This window comes from Adiantum capillus-veneris, chromosome 7 (assembly GCF_014529385.1).
Source record: "Adiantum capillus-veneris isolate H3 chromosome 7, ASM1452938v2, whole genome shotgun sequence".
Taxonomy (NCBI): Eukaryota; Viridiplantae; Streptophyta; class Polypodiopsida; order Polypodiales; family Pteridaceae; genus Adiantum; species Adiantum capillus-veneris.
The window spans coordinates 68,768,303-68,795,950 of record NC_140937.1 but is presented as its reverse complement, the minus strand read 5'-3'; the positions used below and the strand labels follow the sequence as shown (position 1 = coordinate 68,795,950).

Genomic DNA, 27,648 nt, shown 5'->3' with positions numbered 1-27,648 from the left:
GGAGTTGTTTTGCTGCTGCCTATACCTTCAAGGTGTGTGCATGGGTGGAACAATAAAGAGTGCATAATGCAAATGTCCAATTATGGGACATTCGATATGCTTGCGCAGATTTATGCATGGGTAAGATTGTGTTGTGCGAGAGAATGTATTGATGGGTGCTCCTTAGAGTTAATGCAACTAAAAAAGTAAATTAAATTCACTTTACTAGCTTCCACTACTCTTGAGAAGGGCGTTTGATGCAATGGTTTCCACTCTCCTAATGTGCGCAAGTGCGTGTATGTTTTGTTTTGAACACTTCGCCTCTCCACCATGATTAAAATAATACATTGACTATGCTCACCTATTCACAATGAGCGACTTGATATATTTACGTTGAACTCTTCCAGCTTGAGCTGTAGCCTAATTAGCTAGACTCATAGACCACAGAAAAATATTAGGACTTGAAGCTTAGGTCTAACGCTTTGCTCATTTATCGGCTCAGCTGCCCGACTCTTGACTTTTTTTTTTTTGTGACTTGACTTGACTTGACTACTGTCTTGAGCTCTCAACAAAGTATATATCTAGACATTTAGAGCTCAGATCCTCAAAAAGAGGGTTATTAAATGACCATATTGGCAAAGTAGGTTTTTTTTGGCCATACCTGGGTGACCTTGGCTGTCAAAATTGCTTGTTGTAACTTTTGGTCCATTATCTGAGAAGATTGGCTAGTTTCATTTTGTTGGAAGTGGGAGATGACTTTAATCTTTTTTTGCTCATTTGTCTGCTTTGGCACCCATACGTATCTACTATTTGTTGTTGGCTTATAATTACAGACGACATATTGACTTTTTGGAACTGTATCCTTGATCTATCGGTGTTTGTAGCTGAAGTTACCTTCAAGTTGTGTAAAATCTGGTCTTTGTACCTTGGGTAGCCAGATTTGTTTTTATCCTTTATAATATCCTTGTGCTTGAAGTATATTTGATGGCACAAATATTTTTGTCTGTACTTTCGGATTCAATTATATGTGTTCCGTGCCATTTTTTGGAATCATGGTTGGTAAATTCCCTTGAAGATATGTAGGCTTTCTAGATTGAGAATCGTTTTTGAACCTGTTTCTAGCCCTGTTGTTCGATCTCCTCTTTTGAGTTGAAATTGATCTTGATTTTCCTGTTTGTTGTTTTGGTTTGAATCCATTTGCTACTGTATAGCCTGATATCTTTGGTTTAGGTAACCAAAAATTTGGTTGACCACTGTAGTAGCCTTGCGCTTCTAAGTTGTACAAGGAGGCAATCCATCCCATTTGTTTACGTGAATTGCTTGGACTATGATCATTTACCCAAACTGGATCTTTGACATTGATGTCATCGGCCGCAACATAGGTTTTGATGTGCTGCTTGTGTCTTTGTTTACTATGAGTTGGGTATTTTGGCTGAAAGACCTTTTTATACTCTTGTCGAGGTTTTCGGTCTTGATTTCTCTGGGGTGTTGAAGCAACTGCTGTTTGCTTTGATTGTTTAACTGCATTTGTGACGTCCTTCTTGGACTTTTGTTCTTCAGAGGAAGAGGTTAAGCCTCCCTGGACTTTTTCTTTTCCCTTGTCTTCTGCTGATAAACGTCGAGATGTAATGACTTGGGATGTCTGTACCTTTTCTTGTTGATGACATGCTTTGGTGATTTCTGCATTTAAACTGACTTGAACCGTCTTTTGTGCCTCTATTTTTGAACAACTGTTTGAGTATTTAATTTCCTCTGCCAGCTGGACAGAAGTAAGTTGACTCTTTTCTTTAGATGCAATGCTTACCGTGGCCTTTGGTTCACATTGCTCTTTATTGATCTCTTTGTTTGTCTTTTGATAGGATCCATGTGCTTGATGCACCATTTGCTTCTGATTGTTCAAGTTGATTGTGATTTGTGTCACCTTTGGTTCTATGGCATCTTCCATTGGCGAGACCATATTAAGATCTGGCTTTATGATCGCCTCTGCCTTTTGATTCTTGCCATCATTTGAACACATTGAGATGTCTTTTTCTTTGCTTTGATACTTGATCTCTGCTTCTGTTGAATTCTTGGGTACATCCCTTAGCGATGAACTACCTGTGCTATTAGCATCATTATGTAGAGTCTTTGATTCCACATTTCTACTTGATGAAATCTTCAGTGGAAAGTCCTTGATTGCCAGTGCCTGCTCTTGTTCTGGGTCACAGATAATTTCTTCATCAACATCCTCTGACATTGAATTATCCGCTATATCCTTGTCGGATCTTTCGACTTCAGGCCTGAAAAATTCCAAGCTGACCATCTATTGTAGCTGACCTTTTTTGGCAGCTTGATTTTCAATTAAAATATCATTGACGCCTTTGACCTCCAATATTTTAGTCATCAGTTTGTCTCTAGTATCCTTTGACAAGATATGCTTTCTTTCTATTGACTTTCGACTTGGAGACGTCTGCTTTAATGATTCTGCTGCTTGTAGTCTGATACTGTCTTCGTTTTGCTGCTTCATCATATCTAAGTGCATCTTTATTGGGCAATTCGGTATTAGATGGTTAAGCCACATCCATAGCAATGCACATCTATTCCTATTTGTTCTATACCTGGTCGAGGTATCTGTTCATAGTATTGTTGGTATTCGTTACCCATAGTATCTTTGATCAAATATGTCATTAGCATGACATGTAGATACTTAAAAACCAACACTGACGCTGCCTTTGACTGATTGCCCTTATCTTTTTCAACTATTGCATTCTCAAGAAGCTTGTAATAGCTTCCATTGTAACCCTGGTAGATGGTCGTTTCAGCCCCTGCTTCTGTGACCAACTTTAATTCTATGTCTGTTATGAACATGTGATCCTTTATCTGTGGCTTCTGCATAGTCTTAGGACTCTGTTGTCGCTTCGATCCTGTATTTTTTTGTTCACTGAATTGTAAGAGAGTATTGTGACTCTCTTTTGTTGTTTGCAGTTGATAGGGTTGTTCTGATTGCAATAAGTGAGGTGGAGATTGGACTCCTGCCATCCGAGAGTATTCCCTAACTGTAAGAGGCGTCTTTCTTATGCCAGATGTGGATATTTTAGCTTTGTCATCTAGCTCAGCTGATTGAGCTAGGTCTTTGTGAAGTCGTGCTAACTCAATAGCTGATTCTTCCATTGATTGTATGTATGTTTGTGTTACATTTTGTGTTGCATGTGTAGTGTTTTGTACCTGTGACTGTTGTGTTGTGGCGCTCATCTGTGAAATGAAAGGAGTTGAATTGTGCTCATACAAATTCAAAGTCTGATCATGTGTCAGTGGAAACCTAGAGCTTTGAAAGTGCACTTCCTTATCTTCTAGTGATTGACTTTGTGCAATAGTGGCAGTGTGACCAATATTTACCTGGTTAGATATCATTTTGTCATGTGTTCGTTGCTCAATTTGGTCTTGTGGAGTTGAAGGTGACAAGATGAAAGCTGCAGCTCTTTCCGAGAATTTATCTGCAATAAGATCTAATTCATAACATCTTCCATCTATATCATAGCTCCTGTCCCCAATGCGCGTTGCCCATAGTGTCCTAGGAACTAACTCGCAAAATGTCCTTACCCCCGTGACTTGAACCCATCTTTGTCCATCAGAATCTACATAAATTGGATCTTTCCATCTTGTTTCATTGATCCAATGAAGGGCTATTGGTTCAGATTGCTTGTTGACTTTTGAAGTGGTTGAAGGCAACCTTCGTTTACACATTGCTTCAAGGAATTCCTTCCTACGGACTGTGTCTTCATTTTTTGGTAGATTGATTATAGTAGGCCCCGTCTCTTGAGTGATTTCTCTGTTCTGAGCTACCACTGTATCTGCATTGGAAGCTAAAGGTAAGCTCATTATCAAGCGGTAAATATTACCACTTGTCGACATGTATTTGTAACCCAACTTTGAACCATCTTCATGAGCTATGAAGCATTGATCTGGCTCTTCCGGCGCTTGTTGAGGTGTTTCTACTTTGTACCATCTACCCTCCATATCTCTATAGAGACTGCTACAGTTTTTGTCCTTGTAATTTGACTTTATCAAGTGTACAGTCACTCGACAACTGCTAACCTCTGGAATATCTTGCCTGCGCAATTTTATTATGTCCAACTCACTACCTGGTTTGAGCTTCATGTACACCGATCCTAAACAATCTTCCATTAGGTTCTTTTGTGAATTAGCCATGTTGTAGCTTCGTCTACTTCCACAAACTCTATTGTCGGGCTTTTTAGAGCATTTTGCTTGGACTTTAGATAGCGATTGTCTGCATCATCCATGTAGCATGGAAAGTCTTTCAAATGACCTATTAACTCCAACCTGATGCCAACTGTTTTGACTGTTATTAATGAGCTTGAAGTTGCATCATAACTGCATTGATTTGCCGATGTTGCCATTGACTATGGTTGTTGCATCTGCTGCTCCATTTTTCTTTCAACCCTATTACTGACCTGCTGAGCACTTGTATTCCCTTTTTCTAGCCTCTCCCACAGGTGACCATTGGTTTTCCAAATTCAAAGCTCTCTGCTAGGCTTAGTTGTGATCTCTCCGATTTGACCTACCTGTATAGTTGTAGCAATAATTGGCAAGATACTTACCACTGTACTACAATGACTACTCGCTTTGTGATACCTTGATTCCAATTGATTGATCAATGAAATTTGCTCTTTTGATGACTTGCATGGAAAGTTCTGCCTGGCAATGCTTAGTTTCCGGCCTCTCTATGGCCACTACCAGTTACTGCAGCAAAATTTCGTGATCAATTGAATCTTGCTTATCGTTGTTAGAGGAATACTTCGAAGCTGCCGTTTAGCCTTCCTCGTGTGTGATGGTGGAAAATATCTCAACTCACTGGGAGATGCGTGAATCACCCGCTATGCGAATATTTGAAGCCCTCTTTTCCTTTTGTTGCTGCTGTCAGAGATTTCCTGAATTTGACTCAGAGCTCGTGTATTATGGGCTTTGGGCGTGTTATTTCCTCATCTATGCCGATTTTTCCGGCCCCTTCTTGGCAAGTGTGTGTGTTTTATTGTGCCATTATCGACACTGGCAACGCCTCATATGTGTGTGTGGTCAATCAAACAAGTTTGTGGGGTTGCTAATGACGCGCCATGCAGGCTCCGTCGATTTGAGCTAGCAAACTCAAGCCAAAAAACTCAACCATTAAACTCAAAGGAGGTCTGGACTCTGGGATGGCACAACCCAGTACTGAGGGTAGGCCTATAATATGCTTCAAGCATTTACAAAATTACGTGAGGAGTGGCTACAGCTGTGTGGGACTAGGGCACCAAAATAGGCATCATGCAAGGGTATTTTTGACTCATGATTCTCAGTGTGAGAGTGTAATGGCCGGGCCAGCTGAAAGCGGAAAAATCTGGTGGGGTTGTGGAGATTATCGATCACCAAGGACGCGGAATAAATGGAAAATTATTGTATGTTTTATGCTATTGATGACGCGAGTCGGGTCAGGTCCACTGTAGTTTGCACGCATTGGATCTCAAATGCCAACAGAACTTCATCATGGTTCCGTACCATAAGTGGCAAAGACGGTAGGTAATTGATTTGGCATTTTCGAAAAACGGGTGTGTGTGTGTGTGTTGAGAGTCGCGTCAAGTCATTCAGGCCAAGGCGGGGCTGGTCAGCAAGATTTATGCGGCATGAAACTCGGGGTTCAGTGCCAATCTAGGCAAGGCAATAATAAACGAGGGCCTGGGGGTAGGTGCGCTGCAAGAGATAGAGAGAGAGAATCTGGGATGCTTGCAAGTGTTTGTGTGGGGCCAGGCTGCAGTTGCGATGCTGAGAGCGAGTAGCGGCTAATCAAGGCCCGTGGCGGGACCAGCGAACCAGGCATGCGGGCTGCAATGAAAGCAAGCGGCCAGGCTGCGGACCTGAGATGACAGCAGAGGCAAGATCTGAGTTGTGTGTGTCGTGAGCTACAAGACAAAGCTGCGTGGCGGGGTCCGTGAGCAAGACTACAGAGTAGTGTGTGTGCGTGAACAATGGTATTAATGGCTTGTGTGCCTCGTGGGCCAAGTCAGGTAGGCCAAGTCGTGTGAGCCCAGCGCAATCAACGGGGCAGAAAAAAACGTAGGAGGACCCGGGAGCGTTGTATGCGTGCGTAGGAGGACTTGGGCCCACAGCGCGTAGGAGGTCTAGGCACAGCAAAAGCGTAGGAGAACGATGCGGACAGTACGCGTAGGGTGTCAAGGCGGCCAGCACAACACTGAACGCGTAGGACGTCTCGGCGGGCAGCACACGGGAGTATAAGGACTCGGCAGCGTGAATCACGGCCAACCTTAGTCAAAGCGGCGAGGCAAGGAGACATGTGAGCATTTGTTTTTAATATATATATTTTTTTAAAATAAAAAAAAATCAAACAATTATATTAACAAAAAAAAACACACATAAATTCAAAAAACTCACAAAATACATACAAAAACACACAGAGAATATAAACCGCACCTAGTTTTGCATTTTACGAATGTACTTGGTTTATGAACCAAACCTGCACCTAAAATCAGATAATAAGCATTAATTTCATCACCTTAATTAGCTACAAACTCAGCGATTAAGCACTTGATTAGTGCCCAACACACTAGTGTGTGTGTGTGTGTGTGTGTGTGTGTGTGTCGATCCCGTAAAATCACCTACACACAACCAACACAAAAATCAATGTGTAGCATCGTTTAGCATGAATGTAAACATATAATCATCATGAACATGCATAAAATAATCAATCCAAATCAGCACTTTTGCAAATTGCCCAAATAATTAGTGAATGAAATTAGTGAAAATTAGTGATTAATGGGTGATTTCGGCTACGATTTGCGCACATAGTCATGTTTTCCATACACCCAACTCACTTTCAACTTGTGTGTAGCACAAAAAACACTTACCAATCAACAGAAAATTAGCATCAAAGTTAGGGAGAATTAGTGAAAATTAGTGAATTTGATGGTCAAAATTAGTGATCAAAATCAAGAACTAATGATGTGTGTGGGTTGATTTGTGATGTTCTAAGCATAATCAATGCTAACCCAATCACTAATCACACTAAAAACCACTCAATTAATCAACACACCTAATTTAAAAACTAACAAAATTAACAAGAAATTAGGGAAATTAGTGTTTCCTAATCACACCAATGGCACCTCTAGCTTAGGCAATCGCTCCCCGGCAACGGCGCCAATGTTAGAACGTCATCCTAGCATAGGGAGGACATCAACATAATGTCAATCCGAAGAGTAGGATCCGGCTAGGGCATGGAAACACACAAGTGGCTTGTGCGTGCCAAATGGAGGATTAGAAGGTGAAACCTACACACAAAGAAAGCTACGGAGAGGGTATGATGTTGCTACGAGGAGTGAGCACACTACTTACTCTACCATTCAGCCTAATCTCTCATACACAAGCTTAATCACACACTAATCTCTAATCAATCACTAATCCAACTCTAATCAAGCACACAATGAGCATAGAATAGCATAGAATGACCACACCGGGCACCAACACTCTACACAAGCCTACACACACTTAGTAGCATGCTTAAACAAGAGGGAAATATGAAAAAAGAGAGAAATTAATCAACAAATCAGCCACTAATCTTTGATTAATCAAGCATTGATTACACCATGAGCAAATGAGAGAGAAGAGGTTAGAGTTTAGCTATTGGCATGAGGCCAAATCGTCCATGCATGCGCGTAGAAAGCTCAAGAACTCCATAGCCATCTCCTTCTTCACAAAGCTTATCTCAAGTGAGTAAGAATCCCCTTTCACATTGTGTGTTTTGAGTTATATACTCTCTAGGCTTTTTAGAAGTGGCCGGGCACCCAAATGGCCAAACTCACTTAATCTGCTATCTGCACTGCCTAGGATCTAAATATAGCTCAATGTTTACAACTTGGAACTCTTGATGAGCCCAAAACATAATTACAACCCGCATTTGCGGTCATTTGATGGAAAATCTTAAAACTTAAGTGACCGTAACTCCATAGATAGTCATCAATTCCAACTCTTCTCTATATCTGTTGCTTGTATTTGCTTCATCTTCATCTTTAATTAGCGTCCGCATCATCTGGCCTCATTATCATTTACTAAAAATAGTAAATAGCATCTTTGACTGGCCCGTTTGGCCATTGTTGACTTAGCCGCCAAACAACAATCTACTCAATGGGGGATCTCTACTCAGGGTATGATCAATTCAGCTTGCAATCGAAAGCAAAGACTTGATAACCATGAGGACACCTTTGGGTTTGGTAAGGATGTGTACCTTGCCACAGGGAGCAACCAACTCGGTTGCACATATGATGAATAGGATGAATAAGGTCTTACGTGACTTTATTCCTCAAATCACAATGCCTTTCATTGATGATTTGCCTATCAAAGGATGTGAAGAAAGTGATAAAGATGAAGCTTTGGATCTCAAGGGATGTCGCAGGTTTGTGGTAAATCACATAAATGATTGTGATAAAATTTTGTCTAGGTTGGAAGAAGTGAATCTTACATTGTCAGGGCAAAAGTCTATGTTTGGTGTCAAAGAAGTGCTCATTGTGGGGCACATGTGCAGGCCATATGGTAGGAAACCTTGTCCATCAAAGGTAGATTCCATCGAAGGAATGAAAGAAACATGCACTAGCATCACTGAGGTTAGAAGGTTTCTGGGAGCATGTGTCTCCTATGTTATTTGGATTCCACATTATGCACATGTAGCTGATCCTCTTTATCAGCTGCTTAGAAAGAATCAGGAGTTTAAATAGACAGAAGCACATGTAAAATCCAGGAAAAAGCTAAAGGAGTTGCTCCAGTCAGCAACAACTTTGAGAAAGGTAGACTATGAGTGTCAAAGGCCAGTAATTGTGTTAGTAGACACCAGTCCTACACGGATTGGATGGGCAATAGGGCAAGATGACAAAGAAGGACACAGGTATGTGGTAATATTTGGAGCAAAGGTACTAAGTGCTCGCCAAAGAAACTATCCACAGATAAAGAGAGAGTTATGGGGTATGGTTACAGCCTTGAAAAGTGGAAAAGAGTACTTAATTGGTGCATGTGTGGTTGTAGAAACAGATTTTCTATCACTTCTTGGGATGATTACAAGCTGCTCAACGCCAGACATTGCCATGTTGCGGTGGATTTCCTACATTAAGTCCTTAAATCCTGAGTTTAAGCACATTGCAGGTAAAGACAATACAGTGGAAGATATGCTATCAATGGCAAGGTATGAAGATGAGTCACAAATGATTGACGAGGGAGATGATGTAGGCACAAAGTTCTATTCTATCTCTCATGTCAAAGGTAACAATGTCTGCATCACTAATCTACTTGAATCATTCTTGAAAGAGCTTAATGAAGGTGATTGGCTTCTTATTGGAAGCTACTTGAGTACTCTAACAAAACAAGATGATTGGTGTGAACAAGAATTCAAGAGGATACGCAGGAAAGCATATGGGTACTTTTTGAAGGATGGTTACTTGTGGAAGCATCCTAAACAAAAGGGTGCTACACCACAACGGGTTATATGTAAAAAAGAGACTCAAGTAAAGCTCATGCAAGAGTTTCATGAGAGTCTATGGGCTGGACACAGGGGTGTGTGGGCAACCTTCTCCAAGTTGAAAGAAAAATATTGGTGGAAGGGTATGTATAAAGATGTATCTCAATTTGTAGATTCATGTGTAACTTGTCAAATGTATTCAAATGTCCGACATCGTGATGGATTGCACCCTACATATCCACTAGCCATGCACTATAAATGGGTTGTGGATCTAGTCACAATGCCTTTAGGACTTTGACAGATGAGATACTTGGTTCTTGCACGAGAAGACCTAACTAGTCAGGTTGAAGGAAGAGCATTAAGAGCTAAAACCACAGAAGCTGTGTGCAAATTCCTTCTTGATGAGGTGATTTGTTGTTATGGTTGTGTGGAAAAAATCACTGCAGATAGAGGTGAAATGGATGCCGAAGAAGCAAGGGAGTTCTTTTCTAGATTAGGAATCAATCTTTCTCTTACTACAACTTACAACCCTGAAGGCAATGGAAAGAGTGAAAGAAGGCATCCTCCTATCATCAAAGATTTGGCCAAGGCTTGTGAAGGAAGAGTTGGTGAGTGGCCAAAACTGTTACCATATGCTTTATGGGCTGATCGTACAACACATAGCTCAGTAACTGGCTACATGCCTGTGGAGATACAATGATGCCGATTGAAGATACAATTCCCACATGGAATGTACTACCTTGTCAAGAGGGTCTTAGCAAGGAAGATCTCCTTGCACTCCGTATAAGGCAGCTAGAGAGAAGACCTGGAGACATTGAAGCTGCAAAAGAACGACTCAAAAATGCAAGGTTGAAAAACAAGGACTAGTTTTATAAGCGACATCGACTCAGGAGCAAAGCAATTGACAAAGGTGAATGGGTTTTAGTGTATGATAGTAGCCTTGATAACCAGCACACAGTCATGCGTAAGTTCTCAAAATGATGGTTTGGACCGTATGTTGTAAAGCATGTGCATGAAAATGCTACTTACAGCTTGTCTGAACTAGATGGTACAGAAGTAAAGATTCCCATTGCGGGAAAAATGTTTAAGAGAAGAGGAGACAATGATCTAGAAGATGTTGATGGGGAAGAAGAGCAAAACACAAGTGAAGATCAAAGTGAACATGAAGCTCTGGAATCATCCAGTGAAGAAGAAAGCAAGGAAGATGTACAAGAGGTCTGATCTTACAAAGAGACAACGTGGCACATACCGGAGGATGTGCAGGTTTAGCGGGGGTGGATGTCGCGCTATGGCACGTATATAGTGGGAACGGGCATTAAACGATTTATCTTGTGATTTTTTGATGCATAAGTATACTTCATATAATACTCATTTGCATAAATAAAAGCTTTCTACCATACCTTAGTACTACCTTTGAAGTAATATAAATGTACATTACTATTAGAAAGTACTGCAAGAGAAGTATCAATGATTGTGCCTCTTTTTGTCCGGGGGAAAAGCATTTGTATATTTCTTCTAATATCTCAACTATACCCTACCATATATAAATTATTTTCTTCTTTTCACATTTATTTAATACTATAACCCTTCAATAATGCATAGCTTTTTGGATACATACAAGAGGGAAGGGCCTACTACAAGACTTTATGAAAAGGAAGATCCAAAGCTTCTTGGACCATCCCAATTTGAAAATCCCGACCTAAAGGCGTGGAGAAAAGGCCAAAACCAAGTCAAGCCCTTTTAGTAGGCCAATTTTGGCTTTTGAAGCATGTCAATCCGAGTTGCAGGTCAAAAGTTACAGGGAAAAGAGTGAAAAATCCTCTCACAACTACACTGCAAGAAGAGATGGTAAACAGGTGAATCAAGTGAAAAGAGGTAATCTTGGTCTTTTTCCATAAAATAAGATATTTGGAGGATAAAAGATACAAGCATGTGAATGTGACACCTCAAAGATGCCTTGAAGGACAAGACACACAAGTTGGGACCCCCTGCTGGAGCCACACAGAAGATGCCTAGGTGGGGCCCACATACATCATGCACCCATATGGAGCCTCAACGACCAAAGATGCTGAATTTCATGATATTTTGAGTCCTAATATTGCCCATTTTAAGAAATATCCAAAGAACATTTGATTTGGGCTAACCCTTTAGTCTAATCAAGTGATTATGTAAAACATGGCTCCCTCACCTATAAAAAGGGTAACCTTCTCTTCATTGGGGCCAAGTTATGAGTGAGTGAGAATAGCTCAATTCCATTGTGACACACTCATCTTAGTACCACACTTTCTCTTGAAGAAAGGCTAAAGTCTTGCCTCATCTTCTCTCTCCATTAAGGTGGTGGCGATTGCTCTCATCAATCTTGTCAATGTAATGGGCACAATCTTCTTGCGGGAAACAATTATGTGCACAAGGTTAGTAACCATATATTCATCTTTCACAAGCACCTCTCTCTCTTAAGGTTCTCATTCTCTTCCACAACTCTAGAATCTCCTTGCTACAGGTACTTCTCTCCCCGCAGTATCCTTATTGCCTAAGGGCAACAATAGGGCTTGGGAGAGAAACTCTCTTCTTCTTCTCCTTTCACTTCTTTCACACCTTTATCTTTGAACATACTAAGTATATCATCGATGAATAACCATAATCCACATAGAGGCAATTTCTTTCATTTCCATTCTGTGCAATCTATTAGGGTCAGCATTTGGATTAGTCGAAAGATTCACTTTCAGCAACGCATAGTGTTTCTATCTGGTCCTGAAAGGCTCAACAAAATACTTCTCTCACCAGATCCCATCATACTACCTATTATTGACTATAACTTCTCTTTTGATGTGAGTGTGGTTATTTTATTATGAATCAAGAGGATTTGTACTCATAACTAATCCCCATCGCTAGACAAAACATATACATTATAGTGAGCACAAAGCTACAGTTCCAAAGAGAAATCCGTAGCTTATTTGGACAACAAAGATTAAATATCATTAACTCAACCATTAACCCTTTTATCCTACCCATGATACGATATGATCGTAATCTCGATGTTTTCATTTTTGTTTTGTTCTGACTATCTTTCATGAGTTCTCTCCATCACATGTGTGTTTGTAAGGAAAAGTGAGCGGCTTCTTTGGCTACATTTCTTCTTTAGCTCTAGAGGCTATGTTATCTACATCTTAGCTCTTTCTCATAACCCTTGAGCTTCCTCACAAACTCTCACAGCAAGAGGCCCGGTGCCTTCCTGGCAAGACCGCCTACTTCTTGACAGCGTGCTATGAGCCCATCTTCTCCTGCCTGCGCTCAGCTCGCTGTCTCTTGCCACACGCCATGCTTTTTTTCTTCCCCTCTTTCACATTCAAAATCCCCTAAAGTGGGCGGCCCTTAGTGCCACATTGGGTGGCCATTCACAACCCATAGTGGGCAGCCACTTAAGTTGGCTTGGGCGGTCATTGGCCCTTCCGAAAGCCCTTCGCATTTGAGTAAAATTTTTGTGACTCCATCAGCATGGTATCTTGCAGTAAGACCTCATAAAGAAATTTATGCTTTTGTAAGCCACCACATTTGGCGTAAACATTGACCAATATATTGCAACACACAAAAAATTTCTTCAGTAGCCAATGTCGAGCAATCTCATCATGAGTCTCACTGTCCGTATTGAGGTCTTGAACAGACAACCCTTTAAGAAAAAACCCACTCAAGCATTTATTGTGCGCTCTAAAGTGCATCACATCCGGCATATATCTCAACCAAAGCACTGTTACCTCGAGCACTTATTCTACTGCGTTCAAAACCCTGGCAGCTGCTCAAAATTCCAAAATAGCACACCGATCGAGCGGACCGGGGCAAACTGGTACGGAAACGGCCCCCAATGAATCTTTATGGGCTAATATCTTGGCAACCGAAACTCCGATCATTGATCTGAAAAGACCGACAAACTCAGCTGCAGTTGCCTTATTCGGTACAGATCTTCAATCGACTTGAACTTTAAACAACCATAACTTCTTCATCGTAGCTCCAATCGACAAGCCGTAAAGACAGGCCGGTAGAGCACTTCAAGCACTGCAGTTTTAGATCATAATATCCAATCTGTGCTCACTTCAAGCATAGTCCTTTTGAGCATCATTAAGGCATCAGTTGGCCCTTTGAAGCCGCATCTGGCATACATTAATCATAAAGCTTGACATGTTATCAAGCCCTGATCACTGCTCACTAAATGTGTAGGCTGCAAAGAAGCTTAGCTTGCATTTCTCTGCTCTTTTTCTCTTCATGGAAGCGGAGCTGCACGACATCCACCCCCTCTGAAACTGCACAGCCTTCGCTCTGTGCCAACATCACTTCAATCTGCATCTGCTACGGGTACCTTAAGCTCTTCCCCATCATCAAACCTGAAGGAGTACGAGCGGAAGTGCGACGCGAGAGAGAGAGTGCAAGAAGAAGAGCACGACGATATGGTGAACTCGCTCTACTGTAATGTGTAGAGCATAGTGAGTTCTTATTAGGTTTTTACAAAAGAATGTGTGTACATACCTGGCGGCCCGCCCACTTACCTGGGCGACCACATTGGGCTTTATACCCCAACAACCTCCTACTTAAAGTCCAATGTGGTACTTTAAGTGTGAGAGAAGCTACTATACAAGCTAATATACAAGAGATGTAGAGAAGTGATGTACTACCCTACACCTAACTGCTTGCGAAAATGCGCAAAGCTCTCTGAGGGAAGTCCTTTTGTAAGTAGATCAGCAGGATTTTCTGTGGTGTGAACTTTGACAAGCTGAAGTTGCTTATCCTCGAGCATTTCCCTGATGAAATGATACTTCACATCCACATGCTTCGTCTTTGATTGATAAACTGGATTGCGAGTCAATTGTATAGCACTTTGACTATCACAATATAACACAGGCATCTCTTCTTTGATTCCCAAATTTGTTACTAGTTGATTAAGCCAAATTGATTCTTTGCATGCCTCTGATGCTGCAACATATTCAGCCTCTGTAGTAGACTGAGTAACACAATCTTGTAATCTAGAACACCATGATACTGCTCCACCAGCCAATGTAAAGACATACCCTGACGTAGACCTTCGGTTGTCTACGTCACCTGCATAATCTGAGTCTGTAAAACCCTTTACACTTAGCTCCTAACTCCCATAGCATATACGCATACTCTTTGTAGATTTCAGGTATCTCAATATTCCTTTCACTGCCTCCCTATGTTTCTTGCCTGGGTTTGACATGTATCGACTTACTACTCCCACTGCAAATGCAATGTCTGGGCAAGTAGCAATCATTGCATACATCAAACTACCCACTGCAGACGCATATGGAATCTTATCCATTTCAGCCTGTTCTTCCTCAGACACAGGACAATCTTGTTTGCTAAGTTGTGGCAATGGAACACTCAATGCCTTTCCCTTCTCCATATTGAAACGTTGCAAAACCTTGTCAATATACTCTGTTTGAGATAACCAAATTAACTTCTTTGATCTGTCTCTCTCAATGCGCATACCAAGTATATGACTTGCCTCACCCATGTCTTTCATGTCAAACGATTTTGCCATCTTTGACTTCAAAGCTGATATTTCTTCCAAGTGCTTGCCAGCAATCAACATATCATCCACATACAAAATAAGGATCAGCCAACTACCATCCTTAGCCTTCTTTGTATATAGACAGTGATCGAACTCACTACATTTGTAGCCTTGAGAAAGCATAAACTTGTGGAATTTATGGTACCATGCCCTCGGTGATTGTTTTAAGCCATAAAGACTCTTTAACAACTGGCATACCCAATCTTCCTTGCCTTTCTCAACAAACCCTTCTGGCTGCTGCATGTAAATTTCCACATCTAAATCACCATGCAAGAACGCTGTCTTGACATCCATTTGGTGCAATACCAAATCTAATATGGCAACCAATGCAAGAAAGCATCTCAATGTAGTCATCTTGACCACCGGAGAGAAGACTTCATCAATGTCAATGCCTTGTTCATGCTTAAAGCCCTTGGCAACAAGCCTTGCTTTGTACTTTGGCTGACTATCATGAGCGATGATCTTATACCTGTAAACCCATTTACAAGGTAGAGCCTTTTTGCCCTGTGGTAATATAACTAGCTTCCATGTCTTGTTTTTATGCAGAGCTGTCATCTCTGACTGCATGGCCAATTGCCAATTCCCAGAGTCCTTCATTTGCACTACTTCCTTGTAACATGAAGGCTCATTGCAATCAGTCAACATGACATAGTTCATAGATGGAACAAACCTATCAGGAGGTCACGTGACACGTCCAGATCTACGCACAATAGGTGGCTCAGGCTCAGCCACAACCTGTGGTTCCACTCTATCCTGTCTTGCTCCTCTTGAGCCCTGACATTTTGTCTTGCACGTGCAGGTCCATCTTCTTGGAAGACAACTCTTCTAATCTCCTCAACCCTCTCTGTTTTAGAATGATATTTGGATTCATTAAAGTGAACATCATTGCTGCGGACAACCTTTCTGCATTCAGGATCCCAAAGTCTGTACCCCATCTCACCAGAATTACCATAGCCTAGAAAGATGCACTTTCTACTCTTTGGCTCAAGTTTGTTCCTAAATTCCTTTGGAACGTGAGTATATGCCTCATAGCCAAAGACTCTGAGATGCTTGTATGAGGGAATTTTGCCTGACCATACCATCTCTGGCACTAAATCCTTCTGCAAAACCTTGCTAGGAGATCTATTTACAAGATGAACAGCTGTTGATACAGCTTCAACCCAAAACCCATTTGGCAGTTGTGCATTAGACAACATACTTCTGACCTTCTCTTGTATGGTACTATTCATCCTCTCAGCAACACCATTTTGAGGAGGATTGTAAGGAGCAGTAAGTTCACGTTTTATACCTTTTGACTCACAAAAGTCCTGAAAGGCCTTTGAAACATACTCTCCACCATTGTCAGTGCGTAAGCATTTAAGCTTCTTGCCACTCTGCTTCTCCACAAGTGTCACAAACGTTCTGAAAACACTAAACGCTTCATCCTTGTGCTTGAGAAAGTAAACCCATACTTTCCTCGAGTAATCATCTATAAATGTCATAAAGTAAGAAGCCCCCCCTAGAGATAGGTTAGGCATAGGTCCACACAAATCACTATGAACAAGTGCCAATTGTGTATCTCTTCTACTGCTTCTATGCTTATGTGGCTGCTGTGTTTGCTTACCATACAGACAATGTTCACAGAATTCAAAATCATTAAATGAAAAGACAGGCAAATAACTAGAACGAGACAAGATTTCCATTCCCTTCTTGGACATATGTCCTAACCGGCTATGCCACAAAGAAACATTCGGTTGCTCGGTTACATTGATTACATTTTTAGAGACATTTGATACATAAATCATGTAAAGTCCTCCAGACTTTACTCCATGTGCTACTGTCATAGAACCCTTGGATATCTTCCACATGTTCTGTCCAAAAGTGGTGACGTAGCCAGCATCATCAAGTAAACCTGTGCTGATCAAGCTCTTTGTAATTGCGGGAACATGTCTCACATTCTTCAGCGTGAAAGAAGAGCCATTCTGAAACTTCAATTGAACATCTCCAACACCTAAGATCTCACATGTCTGCCCATTTCCTAGCCGAACATGATCTTTAGTGGTCACATAAGAGGTAAACCACTCCTTGTTTGGAGACACATGAAGTGTTGCCCCTGAGTCTATATTCCAGTCACTCAATGCATTTCCATCAGATGCTGTAAGAAGAGCTGAGTCCATTGTATTCTTCAAGAAGTAGATGTCTCCTGATACTAGACTGTCATCCTCTGCAACAATGTTTGTCACATTTATTTCTTGAATCTTCACTGAGGACTTGTTCTTCTCACCATGGTCTTCAGCTTTCTCTTTGCCTTTTTCTGCTTTCCATTCTCTGCAGTCTCTTTTCATGTGACCCTTCTTGCCACAATGGTAGCATTCTATGTCACTCTTGCCTTTAGCACTGCGGGACTTGCTACGAGACTGATTCCTCTTTCCACCTTTGTACTTTTCTTTGGTCCTTCCCCTGACAACTAAGGCTGTTCGTTTGCCTTTGTCCATTGTCTTTCTATTGGTTTCTTCAGTAAGCAGACTTCCTTCTACACCTGCTATGTTCAAACCATCTGGAGGTGCAGAATTACTCAAAGCTATGCGAAAAGTGTCCCAACTTTCCGGCAATGTGATCAACAGGAACATAGCTCTAACAAGTTCATCAAACTTGACACCTTGAGCTGACAACTGACTGTAGATGGTGTTGAATTCATTCAGATGATTGGACATAGGTGTCCCTTCTTTCATCTTCAAGTCAACAAGCTTCTTAAGCCAGTATACTTGTGAAGCTTCACTCTGCTTCTCATAAAGATCACTCAGCTTTATCCATGCTTGATAAGCCGACATCTCGTCTGCTACATTGAAGTAAACGCTTTCTGCCAAAGTCAGCATAATGGTAGAAAGTGCCAATTCATCCATTTCGCTCCATTCATCTTCGTCCATATCTTCTGGTTTTATCCCCTTGAGCTTTATAGGTTTTATCTGCTTCTTTTGTACCAACACGTGCCAAATCTGCTTCTTCCACAATGGGAAATTGGTTCCATCCAGCTTCTTGATATTGTAAAGAGCAGTGTCCTATGATCCAGCCATAGCTACGCTGCACAGTGGTTTACTTTCCTGGGAAAAATTCGGCAAAGTTTCACTTGTAAACTGACCTCTGAACCAATATCAACCTGTCAAATGAACCAAGAAAGCTTCAGATTCTGCATAAATTTTGGCAGAGTATCCTTTGTAAAATGGCTCTGGTGTACTCAAAAACAGCTCAAAAAACACTGTCTCTCTGACACTGTAAGCTGCGGGTAAACCTGTCCTGCACCTCTACTGTCTCTCACTGTCCTGTCACTATCCTGTAAGCATAGACTGCGACAATGCCTCAACGGCAGTAAAGCAAAGATGCAATCCCAACTGTCTAACTCACAGTCAATACATCCTAGCTGCCTATCTAAGGGTGCTCGAGGGATCGCTCCAAGACCTGTATCACCGAAAGGATCTCAACATTCGAGATCCCCCAGCTCAATAAAACCTCACTCGACCCTCAACAAAGGCTGCAGTAAATCTGACAGTACATAGACTTCCCACAAAGTCATACATCCACAAATTTCCCACTGTATGCTATAACCGCTGCGGCGGTTGTTTGCTGCATGACTCACAGCCAGCAAACCCTCAACAGACATACATCATCTCTGACAATACATCCCATGTGGAAGTACCTGCAATGTCAGGATGAAATCTTGAATATCAAGCAGCAAACACAAGCTACCTGATGAACTAGTGGATGTCGCCTACAGTCTGTGTGTAGATGCGCCCGTGTCGTATGTGACACGCCTCGAAGAACTGTGAGCTATCCTTCGATGTGTAGACAGCCACAAATCAACACTCTGGGAGTGTCGATATCCTCAACACCTGCAGTCGTAGGCCGATAAACCCCAAATTTGCAGAGTCGGATCTGCACCCGCTGAGACCACGTAGTCGAAAATGGCCTACGCAGAACTTTGTCGAAGCCGAATGGTGACCGAGATGACCTCAGAATGAAATTCTGAGCACACCAAGCCCTATGGGCTCGCCCACAAGATTTGGGGCCGTGTCTTTGCTTGTCGAATTTCACTCCAATCTGAGCTGGTGACTCTAGCCTCCTGCAGTGCTGCCCCGAGCCTCGATCTGAGCTCTGATACCAGTTGAAGGAGTACGAGCGGAAGTGCGACGTGAGAGAGAGTGCGAGAAGAAGAGCACGATGATATGGTGAACTCGTTCTACTGTAATGTGTAGAGCATAGTGAGTTCTTATTAGGTTTTTACAAAAGAATATGTGTACATACCTGGCGGCCCGCCCACTTACCTGGGCGACCATATTGGGCTTTATACCCCAACAAGACTCACGTAGGTAGTAAACATATAAAAAATGAAATAAGGCTTATACCCTATCATCAATTGTATAGCTTAATCATTAGGTAGCTGCCATCAAAAGCGTCTGAACCGTATCTACCGTATCTTCAAAGAATTCAATCATGGATAACTTGTTTAGTGAACCCTGACAGACTCAAGTTCTCCAGTTCATGATACACATGGCTTGACCATTAAGCTCTCTTTAAGGAACCCTGTCAATCTCAAGTATGCCTTACTCTGTCTGCACACGGAATGGCCGTCAAGTCCTTTACCTCAAGTTCTGGTAGCAGAACCAATCTCAAAAGATGTGAAGACATTTCATCAATTGTCCAAAGAAGTCAGCTGGAAGCGAGACATGTAATCTTATTGAATGCATAATCAAAGCTATTCTGACTTAGCATAATCTAGAAAACAAAACCTTGTACCATGCAACCTGCTACATCAGATAGCTGGTACTCTTCAAATCTGCAACTAGCACTTTAGTAGCCCCCGGGATCAAACGGGAACCCAATCATCTGTCCCACTGTGAGCATTCCTTTAAAAAAAATTGCACGATCCTCCAGGATCATAGGTAAAATACAAGAATCTCCAATCATTACATCATAAACATACATTAACCCACAAATATTTATGCAAACCGCTTGGATCATATGGCATATAAGGCAATTTCCCAGGACCATGCATATATCTGTCACCTCCTAGGTCAAAAGCTAGCTCAAAATCCCCTACATCATAGGGTAACATCACATTCCATATAGCATCAGGTAGCACCAGATACTGCCATATCCCCTGTGCAACTGGCTCATCCAATTGTCAATCATCAATCACAATTAAAATCATTGGCAGTGCACCTTCACTCTCACTAGTATTGGAATCCCGATCATGCACATCTGGATACATCAAATCTCTGGCAAAACTCTCTTCATTAGGCTCGCAAGATGCATCTGAAAACAATTCTCGATCTCGTAGAGGCTCAAAATCAAGTAGCGAACCATCTAACAACTGCATAAGTTCATGATCAGCTGCATCTGAACAAACTTGCTCATGCATGATTTTGGATTGATTGGTATCCTTAGCATCTGTATTTGAGAACCCTTCCAAAGCTTCGTCTAGTAAGCACATAAGGTCTAGGTCCACCACTTCAGAAGGTTCCTCCATCGTGCACATCTCAGGCTGCTGTAAACTAAGATTTCCACATGTGACATGCATACTAAATGAATGTGCTGTAAACTGCTCTTCAAGTCTTGCACCCTCATCCAGATATCTTTTCACTTCTGTAGCACAAAGTTTGGCATGCACATTGAAAATTTCATCTACTGCCCTGTCTGTATCATCGACACAATGAAACCAATCATATTCATCAACAAGAGATTTCACTTCACTATGCACCTCCTCTGAATCAGCATCATCAAGTTCATGATCATTCTGCCATAGTGTGAGCCATGTATCACAGATTCTCGATAGAGAAGAAGTTTTCTCCCTCTCTAAATCACCATCATCAAATTCATGATTAGTCTGCCAAATCGGTAGCTCTAGGTCACAGAAGCGTGTCAAAGGAGTCTACACCCCCTCTGAATCATCATAATCACGTTCAAGACCAGTTTTCCAATTTGATAGTTGTGCTTCACTAAAAATTGTCAATGAAGGAGTCTGCACCCCCTCTGAATCAAGCACATGCTCTTGCTTAGCCAAGTCTTCAAAATCTGGTACATCCAAATTCGGTAAATCTGGTATACCAAAATCCATGGTCTTGCTGCTCTCAACAATAGCCCTGCTTTGACCTATAACATCTGTATTATTAATTAACTCTTTGGCAAAACCTGTACCAGTATCTTCAATCACCTCTATGGTAGAATCTGTACCAAAAACATTTTGCTCTCATTTTGGTTCAGTAGCAAAAGTATCAGCTATAACTGAATGTTCCCGCATGTCTACCTGAATATGACTGCACTCATTCACCTGCACATCTTCCTGAGCTTTAGCCAATTCATTATCTTGATCCCATGATTTCTTTTCTTCCTGTACTTCAGATATATGTTCTTTGAAAAATTCACCCTGTGTAGTTTGAGGCTGTAGAGACTCACCCTCAAGGACTTCTACTTCATGCACGGCATCTGCAAAACCCAACTTTACATACACAACTTTGACTATGTCTTCATCATTAGCCTATAAGAAGGTAGCATCCTATACAATAAACTCATCAATCACAGCTTCTAACTTTTATCATACTTGTCCTCGGATATCTGAGTAGTCCAGTAGACTTGCACTCTATTCTTGATAGCTTTCATACTAGTCATAACGTACTTGCACAATAGATTCTTTGAAATACTCCCTGTCGTCATTGTAAGCTTTGGTAACCTCTTGAATCTGCTCCTTCACATCTGAACTCACTAACTGCTCAAAAGATTTGATCATCAATTCTTCTGGTATCCCTCTTACCTTGGTCTCCAGCTCATAGCACTCTAGGTAGCCCTCTGGATTGTATCCATCAAGAGTCGTCTCTCGTCGTATACTGCATCTAAAGCTGCGTCCAAAGCTTCATCCATTTGATTTTTCTTCTTTACGGTCTCTATTTCAAGCAGAGATCCTTGAACCAATTGAAGCATCTTTGCAAAACATGGAACTGTTGACTTATCATCAAAACTGCTCGCACTTAATTTTGCAATCATCTTCATCATCTGCTCTACATTCTCCATCTTTACCTCCCACCCTGGCTCGTTTTGCGTCAGGTTCACCAAATATGTCGGGGGATATGTGTTCGCTACGTGAGTTGGGCAGGGGCCGGGCCTCCGGTCGTGGGAGGTGTGAAAGAGAGAGAACAAGAGACACTGACAGCTCTGACAATCACCGCAATCATCAATTAATTGAATATTACCTTGAGTACAACTTAGTCTTTAGCCAAGGCGGGTTGTTAACAGCACCGTCACTTGGATCAGCTGCTAACTAGGAGCTTAAGCTCCCGTTTACAGGATTAACCGGGCCGTTAACGACACCGAACTTAACAAAATGCTAATTCAATCTCTAACAGATGACGGTGATGAAAATTTTCCTCATGTTGCTTCATCTGTTTCAAATGCCCCGTGGATTCTGCAGTCTTCAATTCAATTCACTGCCTCGATCATCAATGCTTTAGACCGGCTTAATTGCCATTCTCTAGTTGTAACTTTCTCCTGCTCCATGCCTTCTCCTGCTTTCTTCTGTTTCTTTGGTTCAAGGACAAGCTCGCCTTCTCAAGCTTACTAGCTTCGCCCTCGATAAGTTTACTTGCTTCAACCTCGACTCAACCAAGCCTTGGCTTGCTCAAGCCTCGACAAGCTCTTCTCGACCTTTTGCTTCCCAATCTCCTTGGTTGCTCTCCTTGCTTCGAGGATGAGAGCGAGCGAGAGAGAGAGAGAGAGAGAGAGAGAGAGAGAGAGAGAGAGAGAGAGAGAGAGAGAGAGAGAGAGAGAGAGAGAGAGAGAGAGAGAGAGAGAGAGAGAGAGAGAGAGAGAGAGAGAGAGCCCTTCTTGTTGCTTCCTCACCAAGCTTTGGTTCCTCTTGAGACCTCCTCATTATGCCCTCGTTTGCTTCCGTGTCTGTTGTTTCCTCCAAAATTTTATGCTATATTTGTCTTTTCCATCAGTCACGACACCGTGACTGATGTGGTGCATGAATGTCTTTGATGATGTGGCAAGGCATAATGTTCATTTGCATGAAAATGTGCGAAACCAGGGCCGAACAGCGATGCCTTGAGCTCCTGAGCACAAATCGTAACTGTCGCGAGCTCGTCCGAAGCCTACAAGGCGTGCTATGAGCCCATCTTCTCCTGCCTGCAGTCAACTCGCTGTCTCTCACCACATGCCATGCTTTTTCTCTTCCCCTCTTTCACATTCAAAATCCCCTAAAGTGGACGGCCCTTAGTGCCACATTGGGCGGCCATTCACAACCCATAGTGGGTGGCCACATAAGTTGTCTTGGGCGGCCATTGGCCCTTGGGCACCACACTTGAGTATACATATTAACCAAGGCACCGAAAGCCCTTCGCATTCGAGTAAAATTTTCGTGACTCCCTCACCATCAGCATGGCATCTTACAGTAAGACCTCATAAAGGAATTTATGCTTTTGTAAGCAACCACATTTGGCGTAAACATTGACCAATATATTGCAACGCACAACAAATTTCTTCAGTAGCCAATGTCGAGCAATCTCATCATGAGTCTCGTTGTCCGTATTATCAAGGTCTTGAACAGCAAGAGACAACCCTTTTAAAAAAACCCGCTCAAGCACTTATTGTGCTCTCTGAAGTGCATCACATCCGGCATATATCTCAACCAAAGAACTATTACCTCGAGCAGTTATTCTACTGCATTCAAAACGCTTGGCTGCTGCTCAAAATTCCAAAATAGCACACCGATCGAGTGGACTAGGGCGGACTGGTACGAAACCGGCCCCCAGTGAATCTTTATGGGCTAATTTCTTGGAGACCAAAACTCTGATCATTGATTTGAAAAGACCAATGCGCTCCAAAAAGTGAGCACTTCAAGTCCATGCATTCATTTCAACTCTGTCCCCTCAGCTGCAGTTGCCCTATCCGGTACAGATCTGCAATCGACTTGAACTTTAAACTGCCATAACTTCTTCATCGTAGCTCCAATCGACAAGCCGTAAAGACAGGCTTGTAGAGCACTTCAAGCACTGCAGTTTTAGATCATAATATCCCATCTGTGCTCACTTCAAGTATAGTCCTTTTTAGCATCATTAAGGCATCAATTGGCCCTTTTAAGCCGCATCTGGCATACATTAATCATTAAGCTTGACCTGTTATCAAGCCCTAATCACTGCTCACTAAATGTGTAGGCTTCAAAGAAGCTTATCTTGCATTTCTCTGCTCTTTTTCTCTTCATGGCAGCGGAGCTGCACGACAACGTTGTGAGCGGGATGAAAACACACACAATGCCTCTATAACGACCCGACACACACTCTTGGAAGGATATACACACACACTATGGGGCACCACTCGGCTTACACAACACACCTGGCCGAGATAGGGAACACACCTCTGGAGTGAGAGGAGAGAGACTATCCACTTGCCCACTCCACATAGACACACACACACACACACACACACACACCCAAAAAACTCAGCTCAAAAGAGGAGAATTTCTGATGTTTAAATACAATTGAGCTTGGGCCAACCCCAATGGGGCAAATAGCTCACACAATATGGGTAAAATAAGCCAAATACAATCACAAACTAGAGCAGAAACTTCGCTCATAGGAGAAACTTACACAGAAAAACAGCAGGAAAAGAGTGAGGAATTTGGCAAAATGGACAGCGCCATCGCGTCCGGAACGGCCCAAAACCCCACTCTACAATGTCAAAGTGCTCAAATCCGACCTCGGATGAGCAGTTTACGGCCAAAACAAGCTCCAAAATGAGCAAAAACACACCTGCGGCTGTTCCTCCTCTCTTCTCCACGTTTTTTCTGGTCTTCTCTCAGTTTTTTCAGTTCCCACACTTAGCTTTATTAGTTGGGCACCCTTGGCCTTTTAGATGACCTCAAATGGACCCCGAACAGGCCAAAAACTGACCTCGCTGTGCATAGTTGTCACCTTTTTGCATCATTCGCACACCTGGCACTCAGCTTTTTTCCAATAATGCATCTCACCACCACGTGAAGTGGCCCCAAAAAGTGATCCTAATGATGACCTTTCTGCATAACTCTCACCAGAAAACACCCACGTTGTGTCCGTCCTCATCCGCGTGCAAATATTGACCTCGTTCGCCCTCCTGACGCCACTAGATGCCATCTGACGCACCTGCTTACGTCATGTCGTTGGCCCGCGGATAGCTTCCTCGAGAAGTTTTATGCGCTAACAAATCCTCATTATTGTAGAAAAAACACACTGGTACTGGTAACAGTGAAAATCGATGCACTATGTACATGTTGTCCTACCTGTACACATGTGGGCCCCACGTAACCACCTGGCTATGGAAATTGGGTAATCCTTTATTCGATGCACCATGCATGTGTATGTACATATGCGCATCCCTTGCTCAAAAAAACTCCTGACATAATTTGCCCATCCCCTAGCCTGCTAGATCATTCATGATCAGCAGCAGCAAAGAGAGATATGAGACTCGCCGCATCACAGGTCTCCTCATCCTTCACCAACATTGCTTGCTCCACAGACAACTCATCTTGCTCCACCATCATCAATCTAGCATGATACAATTTAAGACGCAATCCATTTACCCTTGACTTATGTAGAACACCATCCAGGTTAGCCAGCTAATATGTGCCATTTGGAAAACACTCCACTACCTTGAAAGGGCCTTCCCACTTAATTTGAAACTTCTTTTGGAAGGTGTTGTCCAGCTTACTGTTGTAGCGCAAAACCAAGTCATGTTTCTTGATACCCTTACTTTGGACCTTTTCATTTATCTTTGCCAAAGCCTTATCCTGCATCTGCCCATAATGCTCCAATGCGCTCATCCTATCCAACTAGACCTCTTGTAACTGCAAGAGCCTCTCTTTGAATGCATCACTAGGCGGACCAAGCAACTTCTCTAACATCTTGACCGCAAGCAACTCTACCTCCACAGGCAATAGTGCTTCCTTTCCATACACCAAATGAAATGGATTAAACCCTGTACCTATCTTCACTGAAGTACGGTAAGCCCATAATGCACTAGGCAATTCCAAATCCCAATTCTTTCCTTGGTGCTCTGTCACTTTAGAAAGAATTTGTACCAACTCACCATTGAACCTTTCATTTAAGCCATTACAGTGCGGGTAATAAGGAGTGGTATGCTGGTGCCTAATCTTCATCTTTGTGCATAAGAAGTCTAGCAGTTTAGCTCTAAATCCTGGCCCCTTATCTGAAAGTAGCTCTAATGGCACCCCAAACTTGCAACATATTTCATCATACACAAATTTTTCCACATCCTTTGCAGTGATCTGTTTTACTGCTATAGCCTCTGCCCATCTAGAGAGATAGTCCACTGCCGTCAAGATATAGCTTTTGCCCCTGCTTGTGATAGGTAACGGGCCTATTGCATCAATCCCCCACTTTTCAAACACATCAAACGCCATAATGGTTTTTCGTAGCTCTGGCTTCAACACTCTCTTCCCAAATGCTTGACACCTATTGCAAGACCTACACCAATGGTGAACATCTTTGTGCAAACTAGGCCATACATATCCCTCTTGCAAAATCTTATGCAAGGTGATCTTTAGAGCAAAATGGCCACCACATGCGCCTTCATGATTCTCTTCCAACACTCTGTAAAGCTCCTCCCGCCAAGGTACACGTCTCAACACGAGATCAGCCCCTTTCATGTATAAGACATCACCAATCAATTTGTACCTGTATGCTCTACGCACAAAGCCATACTTCTTAGACTTCTGAATCTCCTTTGGAATGATTCCTGTTAGCAAAAACTCCTCTTCTTGAGCCAAACTTTCCTGGCCATGATAAAGAGATAAATTGGTCCTCAACACGAATAGCTCCCCAATAATGCCTTGAGCTGCTTCATGTGCCTCTCCATTTAGAGCACGTTCAATGTGTCTGATGCTCCATGCTTCAAACTTTTTTAACAGGCCTTTAATTATAAAGCACATTTCCTTCAATGAGGTGTTCATGCTCTTCCACACACCCAACACTTGCTTCACCACTAACAAGGCATCACCTTTTATGCTCAACCATCGAACCCCATACTTCAAACAAATGTGTAATTCGGCTTCCAATGTAGCATATTCAGCCTCATTGTTACTATGCGCATCCAATTTGAACCCTCTCTTGCATACTAGCTTCCCCTCTGGATCATAAAGTGCTATACCCCCTGAAGCTGCATCGTGGCTCTTTCTGTATGAACCATCAAAGAACAACACATGTGCATTGCTGATCTGTGGCACTTCTTCAACTACCTCTTTCTCACCACCTCTTCCTTAACAATAAGGGGATTCTCCTTGTAGGTCAACAAATCAGCTAGGGTAGCCCTTGTACTATCTTCCACTAGAAAAGAGAACTCAAACTCTTGCAGCTCAATTACCCATTTCTTCACCACATTTGACATGTTAATACCATTAATTAACTGTGGCAAAAAGGTATAACTCGTCAAGAAAACAAAAGGCCGTGGTAGCAAGTAATGACGAAATCGTCGACAAGCAAATATTACACTGGCCATCACTAGCTCTACTTCCGATAACTTTCTCTCCGCTACCAACTTCACTCGGCTTGCACAATACACTGGCCTCATATAATGACTGCCC

General features: G+C 42.2%; 1 pseudogene; it reads right to left on the bottom strand.

The window, feature by feature from the left end:
- Positions 1-3,388: 3,388 nt before the first annotated feature.
- Positions 3,389-4,406, bottom strand: LOC147454010 (uncharacterized; annotated as a pseudogene).
- Between the last annotated feature and the right edge of the window lie 23,242 nt (positions 4,407-27,648).